Source organism: Petaurus breviceps, unplaced genomic scaffold (genome assembly GCF_028583685.1).
Source record: "Petaurus breviceps papuanus isolate PSGF00001 unplaced genomic scaffold, PetGlider_PUasm1.0 37, whole genome shotgun sequence".
Lineage (NCBI taxonomy): Eukaryota > Metazoa > Chordata > Mammalia > Diprotodontia > Petauridae > Petaurus > Petaurus breviceps.
Window position 1 is genome coordinate 28,632,006 of NW_027186296.1, and position 14,486 is coordinate 28,646,491.

Below are 14,486 nucleotides of genomic sequence, written 5' to 3' on the forward strand. Positions count from 1 at the left end.
CACTGAATACTTGACTCTTGGAACCAACAGCAAGACCTTAACAAGATACCATCTTGTAAAATAGGGATAAACTTTCCATACTGACCTCAAATGAGATATGTATGAAAATAGTATGAAAAAAATACATATATATATATATATATATATATATAAGTATATTCATATTGATGATAGAATCATACATTTAGAGCCAGAAGGGACCTCAGGGACCATCTAGTCCTATCTCATTTTACAGATGAGGAAACTGAGGCCCAGGCAAATTAAGTGATTTTGCTAAAGAAATAAGTATCAGAGGCAAGATTTGAACTCAGGTCCTACTGATCTGAATATGGAACATATTTTCTCCCCAAAATCTTCCCTGTACAGAGCCTATATGTGATTTATAATCATATTCTTAGTGTCCACAGAGAGAAGATATGGCTTAAGTCAATAACTTGTAGATTCTTAGTGCCCAGAGAAAGAAGCTGATATCAACTTAAGTTGATACCTTATGGAACTCTAGGAAACTCTGGAGTACTTTGGTAATTTTCATGAAAGGACCACATACCCTTCTCCACTGATAGAGGACTCTGGCAATTTCTCTTTATTGTGGGAAGATGTCGCACCTTTTTTTGTAATTGTAAAAATACAGGTGGCCATCGTTAGAAGTTAAGATAGTTATGAGTCAAGATTTTAAAAAGAAATATTAACCATGCTCAAACTACAAATAATAAAGTGACAGGAGAGATAATATGCCAAAATCTAGAAGGAATCTTTTTTGTTTTTCTTTTGATTTTATCAGTTGTGTCTGTCTCTTTGTGACCCCATTTGGGGTTTTCTTGACAAAGATATTGGAGTGGTTTGCCATTTCTTTCTCCAACTCATTTTACAGAGGAGGAAACTGAGGCAAACAGGATTAAGTGACTGGCCCAGGGTCACATAGCTAGTTATTGTCTGAGGCCAGATTTGAACTCAGGAAGATATGTCTTCCTAACTGCAGGCCCAATGCTCTATCCACTGGGCTGCCTAGCTGCCCTTAGAAGGAAACTTAGGGACCATACAATCTAAACCAGAGATGGGGAATCTGCGACCTCATGGTCACATGTGGCCCTCTAGGTGCTCCAGTGATTCGATCAAAGGGCCGCACTTGAAGCTCTAGAGGGCCACATGTGGCCACAACGTGACTGGTTCCTCACCCCTAAATTCTAAACCCTTAATTTTACAAAGAAACACACAGGAGAAAGGGTAAATGACTTGACCAATGTCACACTGTGAGAAGTAGTGTTTTGAACATGGACTCTCTGACTTCTAATTCAGTATGCCTTCTCTACTATGTGGCATTTCATTTTTATGTGGAAAGACAGAGCTGATGGCATGGTAGGAATATTGTCACTTTTACTGGTGTTTTCTTCTTCCCAAAGAGGAAGACAGAGGGAATAATACAAATAAAACATTTTTATTTAAATTGAAAGAAAAGTTAACACTTTTGCGTGGTAATCATGTATAATTATTTTTCACTTGCAAACCAGTACAGGTTTTTTGGTATTTCAGAAAGATGTCATTGTATGGGCACAGGCTATATTGGGACCCAAACAGGATTATTCTAACACTGTATCTGATGTTCAAAGATGACACTATTGACTAGAGAGGCATTCATTCTGCATGTCTGTGCAATCAATAGGTCCCACACCTAAAGACCATCCTTTTGATTTGAACCCTTAGCCAATATTTGCAGTCTGTTCCATGCTTTTTAACTTCCTGTTCTTCTGGATGCCTTTGATCTAACAAAACCTCCCCTCTTCAGATTGGTAGACAGATTGAACTGTCGGTGGTAGCCAGCAGCCCACAGACATACTGAATTATTTGAAATGGTGCAAGTGTTTTCTTCAAATGTTCTTCTGTCCACTTTGCTTATAATTGACCCATTTTTCAAAAAATAAAAAAAACTTCAAAGTTGGGAGGCACCTCAGAGACCATCTAACATAACTTATAATCTGAAAAAAAATATTCCCCCTACAACTCATGGTCATATAGCCTTCACTCGAAGATTTCCAATAAAGGATAGCCCACTGCCCTTGGCTTTGAGCCTATTGCCCAGGAATTGTTCTCTTATAGGTGTCTGATGTCGACTTTAAGATCATCTGATCAGTAACTCATTTTGACCTTTAGCAAAGGATATTATGTGTGGCTCACACCTACTACATTACCACAGTTTTATCAATTCTGCCTCATGTCTGTTAATTATCCATTAATCCCTGGCACACACAGAATGGAATTAACCCTACAGAAATCACTCAGGGCTGTCTGGAATCAGTCCATCATGGATTTGTATGGCAGTGACCATTGCTCCACTACCTGAAGACCAAACACATATCAGGGCTTTACCCTGGGTCAGCCTATCTTGTCATTTACCCTAAACATGACCAGAAGGAAAGTTCATGAAACTACTCAGTAAGACAAACATGATCATGACCAGTAGGTCTGGAAGTCACAGCCATAATATTGAAGGCAGGATTCTGCTATCTCTTTTTTTGCAGGCCTTCAGACCTTGTTAACAGATCAGGACTAGGAAGACTGGTTGCCATCAGATGAAAAGTATCCACCCACAGCTCTCCCCACTGCTAATTAGTCAATAAGGGGAGCAGTTGATTACAGTTCAGTTTTATATTTGTGGTACCATTTGACCAGGAAGTTGCAAGTCTCCTGGTATACATATAGAGGAGAGTATTAGATGAATGACACCAGCCTTTCTACGGAGATAAGAGAATGGACCAAAGCATTATATGAGTATTATGGACATATATATGGTGATCAGTCTATTACTTGGTGGGAGGAAATTATATGAGGAGCACTTTGTATAGAGAAATTGAGAGAACCTGAAAGACAGGGGATAGGTTTTCTTCCCCTTGTGGCATGGGAAGAGTATTTCCAATAATGGTGTTGGCCTGGATCATGCCTCATGAGCCCATGTATACATAGCATGTCTGACCATCTGGAAAAGTATTTTTTCTCTATTCTCTTAAATACCTGGAAATTGTTTGGAAAGGCTAAAGGTCTATTTTTGCTTAGCTTAGACCCATGAGCACATTCACCTCTGCTTGGGTTTTGATCTCATCCTCTGTCACTCACTCTTACTTTATACATTAACCTGTGAATTGTTTCACCAAGTTAATAGTTACTGCTTTCCACACACAGAGAGCACTGACTGTATTTGCAAATTAGGAGGCCAAAATTCCTGAGCACATATGCCTGCAGCTTTCTTTGTGGATGAGGAGAGGTGGGATCAAAGAGTTCAGTTCTCTCTTTTGATCGTCCTCTGAAAGAAATTGTCATTTTTCTTTTAATTTACTGAATTCTAGATCTATGCATTAAAGGCCATTCCTAAATGCTTACAGGTACATTTGCAGATTCTTAAAAAAAAAAAGTGACATAGTACATGTTTTAAGGACATAGCTGATATGAAAGCCCTATTTGAATAAGAACAACCCAAAAGCACATAAATATTCATTAGTGGGGAAAGTGTTAGATTTAGAATCAGAGGACCAGGGTTCAAATCCAGACTTGCCCTATGTAACCCTGGGCAAGTCATTTGATCTCTCTAGACCTCAATTTCCTCTTCTGTAAAATGATGAAATAGGGGTAAACAGGAAGGGAAAAAGGAAGGGAATGAGCATTTATATAGCACCTTTATATGCCAGGCAGCTAGATGGTGACAGATGGATAGAGCACCAGGCCTGGAGTCAGGAAGATCCGAGTTCAAATTCAGCCTCAGACACTTACCAGCTATGTGACCCTGGGCAAGTCCCTTAATCCTTATTTTGCCTCAGTTCCTCATCTGTAAAATGGGGACACACTGGAGAAGGAAATGGCAAACTACTACAGTATCTTTGCCAAGAAAACATAGAGTCAGACACAACTGAACCACAACAATGTGCCAGGTACTTTGCTAAACACTCTTGTAAATATTATCTCATTTGAACTTCACAACAGCTCTGCAACTTAAATGCTGTTATTCTCCCTATTTTACAGTTGAGGAAACTGAGGTTAAGTGACTTGCCCAAGGTCACACAGCTAATAAATGTCTTAGGTCAGATATGAATGATTCGAAGATCCTTTCCAGTTTTAAATCTATGTTCCTATGACCTTCAAATCAGACTTTTGCCCCTCTAAAAACTGGCCTCACAAATGTCCACCCACTCACCTTCCTTTAACTCATCTATAAAACAAGGATATAATAATGTACTGTCTATCTCATAGGTTATAGGCAGGAAAGTTCTTCGTAAAGGGGGAAATGCTTTATCAGTATGAGTTTTTACTATGCGTATTATTAGTGAAACACAATCTATACCAGACAAAAGCAGTAATAAAAAAAAAAGCTGAATTTAACTAGTTCATTATTTCTATACTTCTTATGGGGATGCCTAGGATCTAGTAAAAGATTTTTATTGGCTGAAACCTGAATGAAAATGCAAGAAGCAACCAGACTTTTGTAAATCACCTTCTATAACTTTGTGAATGGTCTTTTTTTTCTGGTTAATTTTCTTTCTATAACATCTTTGCAGTCACACAATTGACTGGAAGGTACAGAGAGCACACAATTTTGTTCCTTGTTGATTGCCCCCAAAAAATAAATAAATAAAAGCATTTGACTCTGTGGAACAAATAATAGTCCTTTATATACATGTTATGATCACACAAGTTTCCTTGATAAATGCAACTACCAAAGATAACTTTGTTCAATGACAAAGTGTTAATGATAATTAACACCAGGCAGAGAATAAAACAAGGAGGCATATGCTCATTAAAGGTGTTTATCACTGTAATGAAGGCTGTCCTGCATGGAGTCCAAACGAATGAGAGATATCTTATGCTCTACATTGTCTGGTTTCAGTATGACGTGATGCTAACTGTAAGGTGCCAAACATTTCTCAATCAGATTATTACTTTAAAAATAATAGGCCCTATCAGTGCACACAAAGAAAACCAACTGGACAAAAAAATGTCTATTGTACAGACAATAAAAGTTGTTGAATGGCCAATCCATTGAATTACTCCATCAGTCAATAGATAGATATCGGTGTACATATATGTGCGTGTGTGTGTATGTATAATTATGTATAGCTACACATGTATTGATAAAGAGAGATATTTATGTTTCTAGATACCTAAATGTAGTTATAGAGATAAATATTACAGATAGATGACGAGCAAAGCCTTGTTGCTGTTCGTCCTTCATTCTCAAAGAGGACCAATGACATCAGAAGGATGTCGTCTCGACTTTCAAGTGAATTGGCTTTAACTGAGGCAGGGCTGTACAAAGTCATTAATGTCAACCTTTCCTCCAGAGTCATCAGAGTCCAGTGGCAAGATGTAGGTCAGGACCTAAAACAGAATAGAAGGAAGATCATAGATTTAAAGCTAAAAGAGATCTCACAGGTCATCTGGTCCAAAACCTTCATTTTTGCACATGGAAAAACAGGCGAATTGACCATTTGTTCAAGGTTGCCTAGGGGAAAGAATTGAGATTTTTGCCAGAGTCCCCTTACTCTTCCGATTATGCCATGGTATCTCTCAGAGAAGGGACTTTATTGTATTTGGAAAAATAGTAAGATGCATTTAGTGATTCCAAGCTACTCCCTGACACAAAAAGTCATCTTGATAATTCTGTTGTTTTCCCAGGAATGCCATATGGGTATAAATCTTGGAATTCTATAGTCTGTGTGTGTGTGTGTGTGTGTCTGTCTGTCTGTCTAGTTGTGAGTGACCCAAAGAACAAGAAAGAGATACATAGTGGGTATAAGCAGACTATAGCCTATTCCTGATGATGACCTACATGCAAAAAGTGGTATAAGGGACATTATTTTTTTTTTTAAAAAAGACTTGTCAGAATAGGGATGGGTTGATCAGATAGTGAAATAAGCAGACAGTTCAAATGTTCTACTGGTACCCAACAAAATGTCAAAATACCAGAGAAAGACCTGGCTACAGAGTAACCCCTGGATGTGGGTCATCCTGGTAGAATATGGAATATATAAGACATCCTATGGGGAGATATAAAGATATCCTGTAGGGAATATGATACAGTGGAAGGAATACAGGATTAAGAGTCAGATCTGCCACTTACGACCTGTGTGGGTAAATTACTAAACCACCCTGGACCTCAGTTTCTTCATCAGTAAAAATGGTAGGGATGGATTAGAAGCTTCCAAAGGCTCCTTGTAACTCTAAATCATAATCAAGAACAATGGAACAAATACCCATATTGATGAAATCACTGGTTCAATGAAGTATTGAATGCTAGGGTAGGGGGAAGTTTCAAATTTTAAGTCCCTCCCCTCCACTTGCAGCAAAATTTTGCAGAAGAGCTTCCTTTAAGCTCTGTTGTCCCCAAAATGTCCTCATTCTGCCCTCTCTGTCCCCTCCTTTTTATGACATTTTAAGCAGAGCAAACAAGGGCTTCTGGGAGAATTGCCATGTGAGACCATTTTGAATTCCTTTGTAAGGCCATTCAAAATTCTAAGCCAGTTCCCAAAACCACAGTTAAGCAGGAAGCTAATTCAAAAACAAAATGGTGGTCAGGACTGTTCCTTTTACACAATGTCCTACTGTATTTGATTTGTGTAGAAAAATGCTGAAGTAGTATTGTCTGACTCCCCATCTCTGAGGACCCGCCACAAAAATGAACTGTGAATCTCCAGAGTCCGTTCTAGTCAGCCCTATTAAAATAAACAAACACATTCCCTCCTTTGATGCAGCCGGCTTTTGTGTTTCAAACAGAAAATGTTACTTTCACAAGGACCATTGTTGGAAAATACATAAATCTTTCGTTTTTTCTTTTTCTTAAAAACAAACAAATAAAAAGCCATCATATACAGATCTGCGGTCCCTTGAGCTCTACAATAGTGTAGAAGAACAGTGACCCACCCCTGAACTATATCCAGTCACTTATTCGCAACTTCTAATGTTAGAAATATCATCATTACTGGATGCTTTCAAATGGAGCCTAATTATACAGTTTCAAACATACTCTTTCAGATAATCTCCTCTTTCCTTTCTGGGCTGTGGCAGCCTCCCCAGATGATCATACATTGGATATGGGAGATGGGGTGGGGTGCATGAGACAGACCAAGAAAATAAAGCCAAAAAGCAATGTTTGAACGACCAAACTAGACAGGAACTATATCTCCCACAATCATTTTAGAAACAAGAATATCAGAAAATGGATTTGTCCATCAAGGAAGTTGTAAGGCTGCCATGCTGTTAAATCTTTGTTTTGAGTGATGGCCTCTCTCACAAATTGCTTCCCAAGAACCTGTGATTTGTCCAGCCCCTGTTGGGTTTACACTGGTCTGAGGATCCCTTGACTATAATCAGACTCAGAAAGTCACTTCCCCTCTTGCTAATTCCGGCCATTTGCTCTTATAAGAATTCTCCTCAAGTTTACCTCTGTGAAGAAAAAGAGATTGGTGAAAGAAAATGAAGCCTGACAATGTGGCTGACAAAATGCTGAGAGATTCTTAATAGAAGAAAAATATGGTTCCCTGACAGGAGGTCTGATTGATTTGGGTGGTAACATGTTTTCCTTCATGGCCATCCCATGCTTGTTATTTTTTTCTTTCATGAACATCCCCAGTTTTCTTTTGCCTTTCCTATTACCAAGAGACTGCTCCAGGCAAATACCTTTTCTGATTAAAGAAACAGAAAATTAATAATGTGTTTACATCTTGGATTACTGGGTAATTGGGGGGAGGGGAGCTTTTTACTTGAATTGGATTTAAATACTAAGTTAGATGAAAGCTATTTCCTACCAGGGGTGAGGAATCTGTGGCTTCAAGGCCCACACAGTTCTGTGCAGTTTGAATTTAGTCAGAGGGCTACACTTGAGGACCTAGAGGGCCACATGTCATCTCGGGGCCACAGGTTCCCCACCTCTGGGTCCCCTTTAACTAAAAGAAATCTGTAATGTCAGATGAAACCTATTAGAGATAATAATAAATATCACATCTGTACAGTGCTTTTAGGACTTAAAACATTTTCCTCACAATAAACCTGAGTTGTAGGTAATGCAAGAATCATTTACCTGTTTTATAGATGAGAAAATGAATGTTCTGAGAACATGAATGACTTGCCCATGGTAATATCAATATTAGAGCCCAGATTCAACCCTAGTCTGGTAACACTCCCCATCCCCCTCAACTCCAGAGCCCTTTTCACCACAACAAAACACCTCTCTCATAAATAACTATTTCTCTAGGGCTGCAGAAAATATTTTCTTCTTTGTGTAGCCATTCAGTTAGAACTGCCTTTAAGCACACATATCCAGTGAATAAATGCGTCTGTTAACTCGAAAAATTAGCCGGGTTGTGAACATTGCTCCCCATAGGACCTTGTCCTGAGTGGAAAGGCTGCTTGAATGACTTACTTTGTCACAGATTTATTTCTTGGAAGAAAGCAAAATAGCTTAGATGCCAACCGGGGTAGTGGTGGAATAGAGGCAGAGAAGAAAGCTTTGAAGAGAATCCCATTCCAGAAAACAACCAAAAAAAATAACCACAACATAGACACTTCTTACCCTGGAATCCACAAAAACATTAACTTCATGACCGCAACCTTTGGGAAATGGTGAAAATTTCTCATAAATTGGAGATCGAAACAAAAATTACATTGAAAATTCATCTATTTCTTCCCATCTATTTTTCCTACTTCTTCTATTTTTCTTTTTTTATTGATAAATTTTGTCTTAATATATCATCTAACACTCCAGCCTGCTCCCAACAGTATCCTAAACAATTTATAATCTCTGAAAACAGTTCCATAAAGCAACAAAAAAGAGTGATTTTGATTTAAAAGTTTGTAATATTTTTGTCATTTTCTATTTGTTAAAAGAAAAAAACAGATATATACTTTATACCTGTTTTTCTTGCCTCAAAAAGCACACTTAGTAATAACCCAATTAGTTCTTAATTCACTTACTTTATGAAATACCTAAATCCCAAGAGCTTCAGGATACTTGAGCAGTTTCCGTTAAAGGAGGAGCTTTAATTCTGGTGGAGGCTTAAATCTTCCAATCCCATGGTTCTCTTTCATGAATTCACCATGTCCTAAAGCATTTTCAGGTCCCCTATATTATAATAAATGCTTGATCCCACTCCATGCTACAATAGCATGGTGACTTCAGGGTTCTACTGGAAGCCCATTCATAAAAGGGATTTCTTTGGATTGAAAAAATCCAAAAAATTGAAAAAAACAACAACAAGTTAACCTGAAAACAATGATGTAATTAGTTACAACGGGAACAACCCATGGTAATAGAGAAGCCCCTCATGGCAGATATGAGCAGGCTATAAATCATTACAAACAAGGAATTGTGCAGAGGTGATATGAAGATGGATATATTAGAAATGTAAAATTGGCCATGTGACCTTGGGCAAGTCACTTAACCCCAATTGCCCTCAAAAAGCAAAAAAACAAAAAACAGAAATATAAAATTGGAAAAGAATAAAGTGAGCCAAACACAGTGAAAGTAAGGGATAACCAGTGGATAGACAAGCACTTCACTGAAAGCAATTGGATAGCACAGTGAATAAAGTACTGGGCCTGGAGTCAGAAAGACCTGAATTCAAATCCTGCCTCAGACACTTATTAGCTTTGTGACCCTGGGCAAGAATTTCAACCTACCTCTATTTCGGTTTTCTCAACCTCCTTCACCAGATTGTTGTGAGGATTAAGATATTTGTTTGTTTGTTTAATTAATTTATTTTAAACTTTTAACTACTAAAACTTAAACACACAATAAGAAAAGAAAAAGAAAATTATTATAAAGTTAAATATTAAAACTTAAATTCAGAATAATAAAAGAGAAAAAAGCATTGCCATGTGCACAGCAGAACATAAGAGAGAATTCAAAATATAAAGCAATAAATTTCCATTTCAAGAAAGCATATATAATAAATACTACACATTGGATTCAGAGCTGTCCATCTTTTCTTTGCTTCCTTGTAAGTTTTCTTTTTTTTTCTTGCTTTGTTCTTTTTTCTCCTTTCCTCCCCCCCTCCTCCAAGAAGGCTGTAATTAGGCATGGATATTTATATACATACATATATACACATAGATACATAAACATACAGATACAGATATACAGCCAAACATACATATATACATGCATATACACATACCTACATATACTTAGATATCTATAATCATGCTCATATATAGACATTTACATTCATCTGTATCTATGTAAGACCATGCTATACTTATTTGTCCTCTATTTCTCTGAGGGTGGAAACTTCTTCCTTCATATATCCAAGTCCTTCCATATTTTTCTAAGTCCACCAACTCATCATTTCCTATACCACAGAAACATCCCAACCTTATACTGTCTAGTTATTTTAAATAGTCTAAAACAATATAGGTTAATATGGCTGACATAAAGTGTAGTTTCCCTATTTTTCTCTTTTGAATAAATCTATTTTAGCTTTAACTTTGTCTGAGATCATGATTACTACCACTCCCTTTTTTCCTGATAAATTCTACATTTGATCTTTATTTTTTGCTGTATCTCTTATTTCCCATTCCTCCTGACTCTATTTTACTTCTGCCCATAACCTTGCCCTCCTATTACTTAACCTACCCTCCCAAAGATCCCTGTAGCTCCCCACCTATCTTATTCTCTCACCCTTTTATTTCTTTATAAATTTAAAAGATTTTTATTCCCTTCTAAATGTATATATTGTCCTCTCTTTAACCCAGATCTGATTTGAGTAGGTTTGTCCAAAAAAAATCCCTCCTTTATCCTCTCTCCCCTCCCTATCCCCTTCACCTTTTATTTCTTTCTGAATTTAGAAGACTTTTATACCCTTCTAGATATATATGTATTGTTTCCTCTTTAACCCATTCCCAGTCCTCTTCCCCATCTAATTCCTCTGTATCAGTTCTTCTTCTCATACCTCATTTGTATAAGATAATTACTCTTTTTACCTTTTTCTAAATGGTTACTTTTTAGAATCACATCTTACTCAAATCTACTACAATCTTTCTTTCAAACTACCCAATTACTTGTAACAATCTTAGACATATATTTTATATTTCCTCCCATAAAAAATAAACAGTCTGTCCATTATTGAGTCCCTTGTAATTAGTCTTTGATGTGAACTTTATATTTCTCTTGAATCTTGTATGTCAAATTTTCTGTTGAGTTCAGGATTTTTTTTCAAGAAAGTCCTGAAAGTCTGGCAATTCATTGAATATTCATTTTTTTTTTCCATTTAGGATTATGCTTAACTTTACTAGGTACGAAATTTTTGGCCACAATCCCAGTTCTTTTGCTCTCTGATATACAGTGTTCTAAAACCTGCAGTCTCAACACTTATTAGCCGTGTGACATTGGGCAAGTCACTTAACCCCAATTGCCCTGCCCTCTCCCCTACAAAAAGCAAATAAATAAATAAATAAAACCTGTGGTCTTTTAGTGTCACCACTGCTAGGTCTTGTGTGATTCTAATTGTGGCTCTGCCATATTGGATTTGTTTTTTTTCTTGTTGCTCATAATATTTTCTCCTTGAGCTGGTGGTTTCAGAATTTTACTATGATATTCCTATGTTTTCCTTGTAGGTGGTAAACAATAGATTTTTTTCTATTTCTATTTTCCCCTCTTGTTAACAGCTCAGAACAATTTTCTTTAATTATTTCTTGTATTATTGTATCAAGATTCTTTTTTGATCATAGCTTCCTGGTAGTCCTCTTATGCTTTTTCTTCTTGATCTGTTCTCCAGATCAGGTGTTTTTCTTATGAAATATTTCAAATTCGCTTCTATTTTTTCATTCTTTATATATTTTTTGGTCCCTTATAACCTCTCTGGCTTCTCCATGCTCAATTCTAATTTTTAAGGAGTTGTCTTCTTCCTTAAGATTCTGGATCTCCTTTTCTAATTGGTTGACTTTCTTTTCATAATCTATTTTTTCTTGGATTGTTCTTATTTTTTTTTAAATTTTCCTCAATCTCTCTCATTTTATTTTTAAAGTCTTTTTTTACGTTCTCCTATGAATTCTTTTTAGGCAGGTGACCATTTGACATTACTTTTTGGGGTGGAAGAAACTTTTTTTTGTTTCAGTATTTTCCTCTGAAGATGAACCCCAGTCTTCTCTATTACTCCCATAGTAACTTTCTATAGTTGGGTTGTCTTTCCTTTGCCTGCTCTTTTTTTTTTTTATTGTAATCACCTATAGTCCTGGGGTTCTGTGAGATGATGCCTCTGGCCTCAGATCCTCCTTCAGTTCTCCCCTCTGGTCTGGAACCAAAACCAAGAACTCTGCCCTCCTCTAAAATGCCCACAGTCAGTGGTGTCCTGCCCCACTGCTTCTTCATTCACTGGGCGTGCACTGGTTCCTTCTCACCATATCTCAGCAGCACAGCCTGGCCTGGCATCCCTTATCAGCAAAAGTTCCCTCAATCTTCCCCTGCTCCAATATCTAACTCCCCATACTGTGGAGAAGTCCCAGAAGTGGAAATTCCTGTGACTGGAGCTGAGGAGACCTCCCAACCCAGCTAGCCCCAGGGCTCACTGCCTTGCTGTTTCAGTGAACTACCCTGAAGGTATATACTCTTCACAGGGACCAGACTTTGGTCCTAGGATTTTTCTTCAGATCTTATCTGATTGTCCCAGGAGAGGACACTGTTCTGCCTCAACTCATTTATTTTTGCTGTTCTACATTCACCCTGAGGTGCTATTTTGTCTTGTTTGTAGGAGGAATCTGGAGAGCTTGGAATTTTCTGACCTACTCTGCCATCTTCCCAGAATCCTCTCTAAATGAGATATTTGTAAAGCACTTAGTACAAGGCCTGGCACATAGCGGGTTTGTTCCCTTCTCTTCTGCATTGATATATCCACAGAACATAAAAAGAACATGAGGAGGCACCATGGTAAGGTGGGTAAACTCCCTATGATGAATTTATGGGAGGACATAGACAAAAGTCCTAAAAGATAAACAGGCATGCATGGGCTGCAATCTGCGTTGGTGGAAGGAATGTCCACATCCACTAGAGTTCTGGAATAACCCATGGACAATCTTATTCATCTTGGTTCAACTTCCCATCAGACCCATCTCTCTGTCCAAGTTCAATCCAGGAAACATGACAAATAAAGTTTTCATGTCAAGTTGGCCCCTAAAATTGGTTCCCAAATGTGACTTTGCTCCAGTGTCTGCTTCTCCCCACATTAGTTACCACTGAGACAAAACCACCCCATTCCAACAGCTACAGATGCTCAAAAAAAAAGCAGTCCACCAATTTATATCTAGGGATATAGCTAATTTCTTTAGCCATTTGGTTGAAAACTCATGCCCTTAGGTTCAACCTAAGTAAACTAAATAGGTTCAGCCCAAAGTAAACTAACAGGACTCAGGCACATTGGACCAGTGCTAATTTTTCATAGGATAATCTAAAGTGAAAATAAATAAAATAATTCAACTTTAAAAGCATTTCTTAAATGATTACCATATGCCAGACAAACAAAGTAGCCCCTGCCCTCAATAAGCTTACGTTCTATTAGGAGAAACAATATGTTCTCAGATCAATATAGAATATATGCAAAATACATAGAAAATGATGGGGGTTGATTTGGGAGAGAGATACTAGCAACTGAAGGCATCAGGATAGGTTTCCTATATAAGATGGCATTTGAGGAAGATAGATATACCAAAAGGAAGAGGTGAGGGGGAAGGAGGGTACTCCACCCAAGGGGGAATTATTGTGGGCCGAGGAATAGAGGTAGAAAATGCAATGTCGTGTATGGGAAACGGACCAATTTGGCAGAAACACAAGTGCATAAAACTTGTGGTAAGTAATATGCTGTAAGTAAGCCTGGAAAGGTATGGATGGAGCCAAATTGTGAAGGGCTTTGAACATTAAAGGAGTTTGCACTTTGTCCTAGAGTTAATTGGGATCCACTGGAACCTCTTGAGTAAGAAAGTGACAGCAGTTTGACTGTGCTTTGGTAGTATCACTTTGGCAGCTATGAGAAGGCTCCATTAGTGAGGGGAAGAGGCTGGAATAAAGGAAACCAGTTAGGTTTTTGTAATCATTGAGGGGAGAAGGGATGGGGGGGTCAGGTGAGTAGGGAGAAAAGGACAGATGTAAGATATGTGGTGGAAATAAAATTGACAATATTTGGCAAGATGGATCAGTGGGGTTAACTAGTGTGAATATTGACACAGAGAAAAACACTTCCTCGGGGTAAAAGCACTAAAGGCTCAATGGCCTTACTTCGGGTTTTCAGAGTCTGACCCCTTCTTCTGAGACACTCAAACAAGAACACATCTTATCCCACAGGGAACAGGGGATAGATAGTGCCTTCCTCTGTAATTGCTCATATACACTAGACTCTTTCTCCCTCCCTCTCTCCCTTCTCTCCCATCTCTCTCCTCTCTCCTTTCTCTTCCCCTTCCTCTCCTCTCCTCTCTTCTCTCTCTCCTCATTTCTCTTCCCCTTTCCTCTCTCTCTTTCTCTC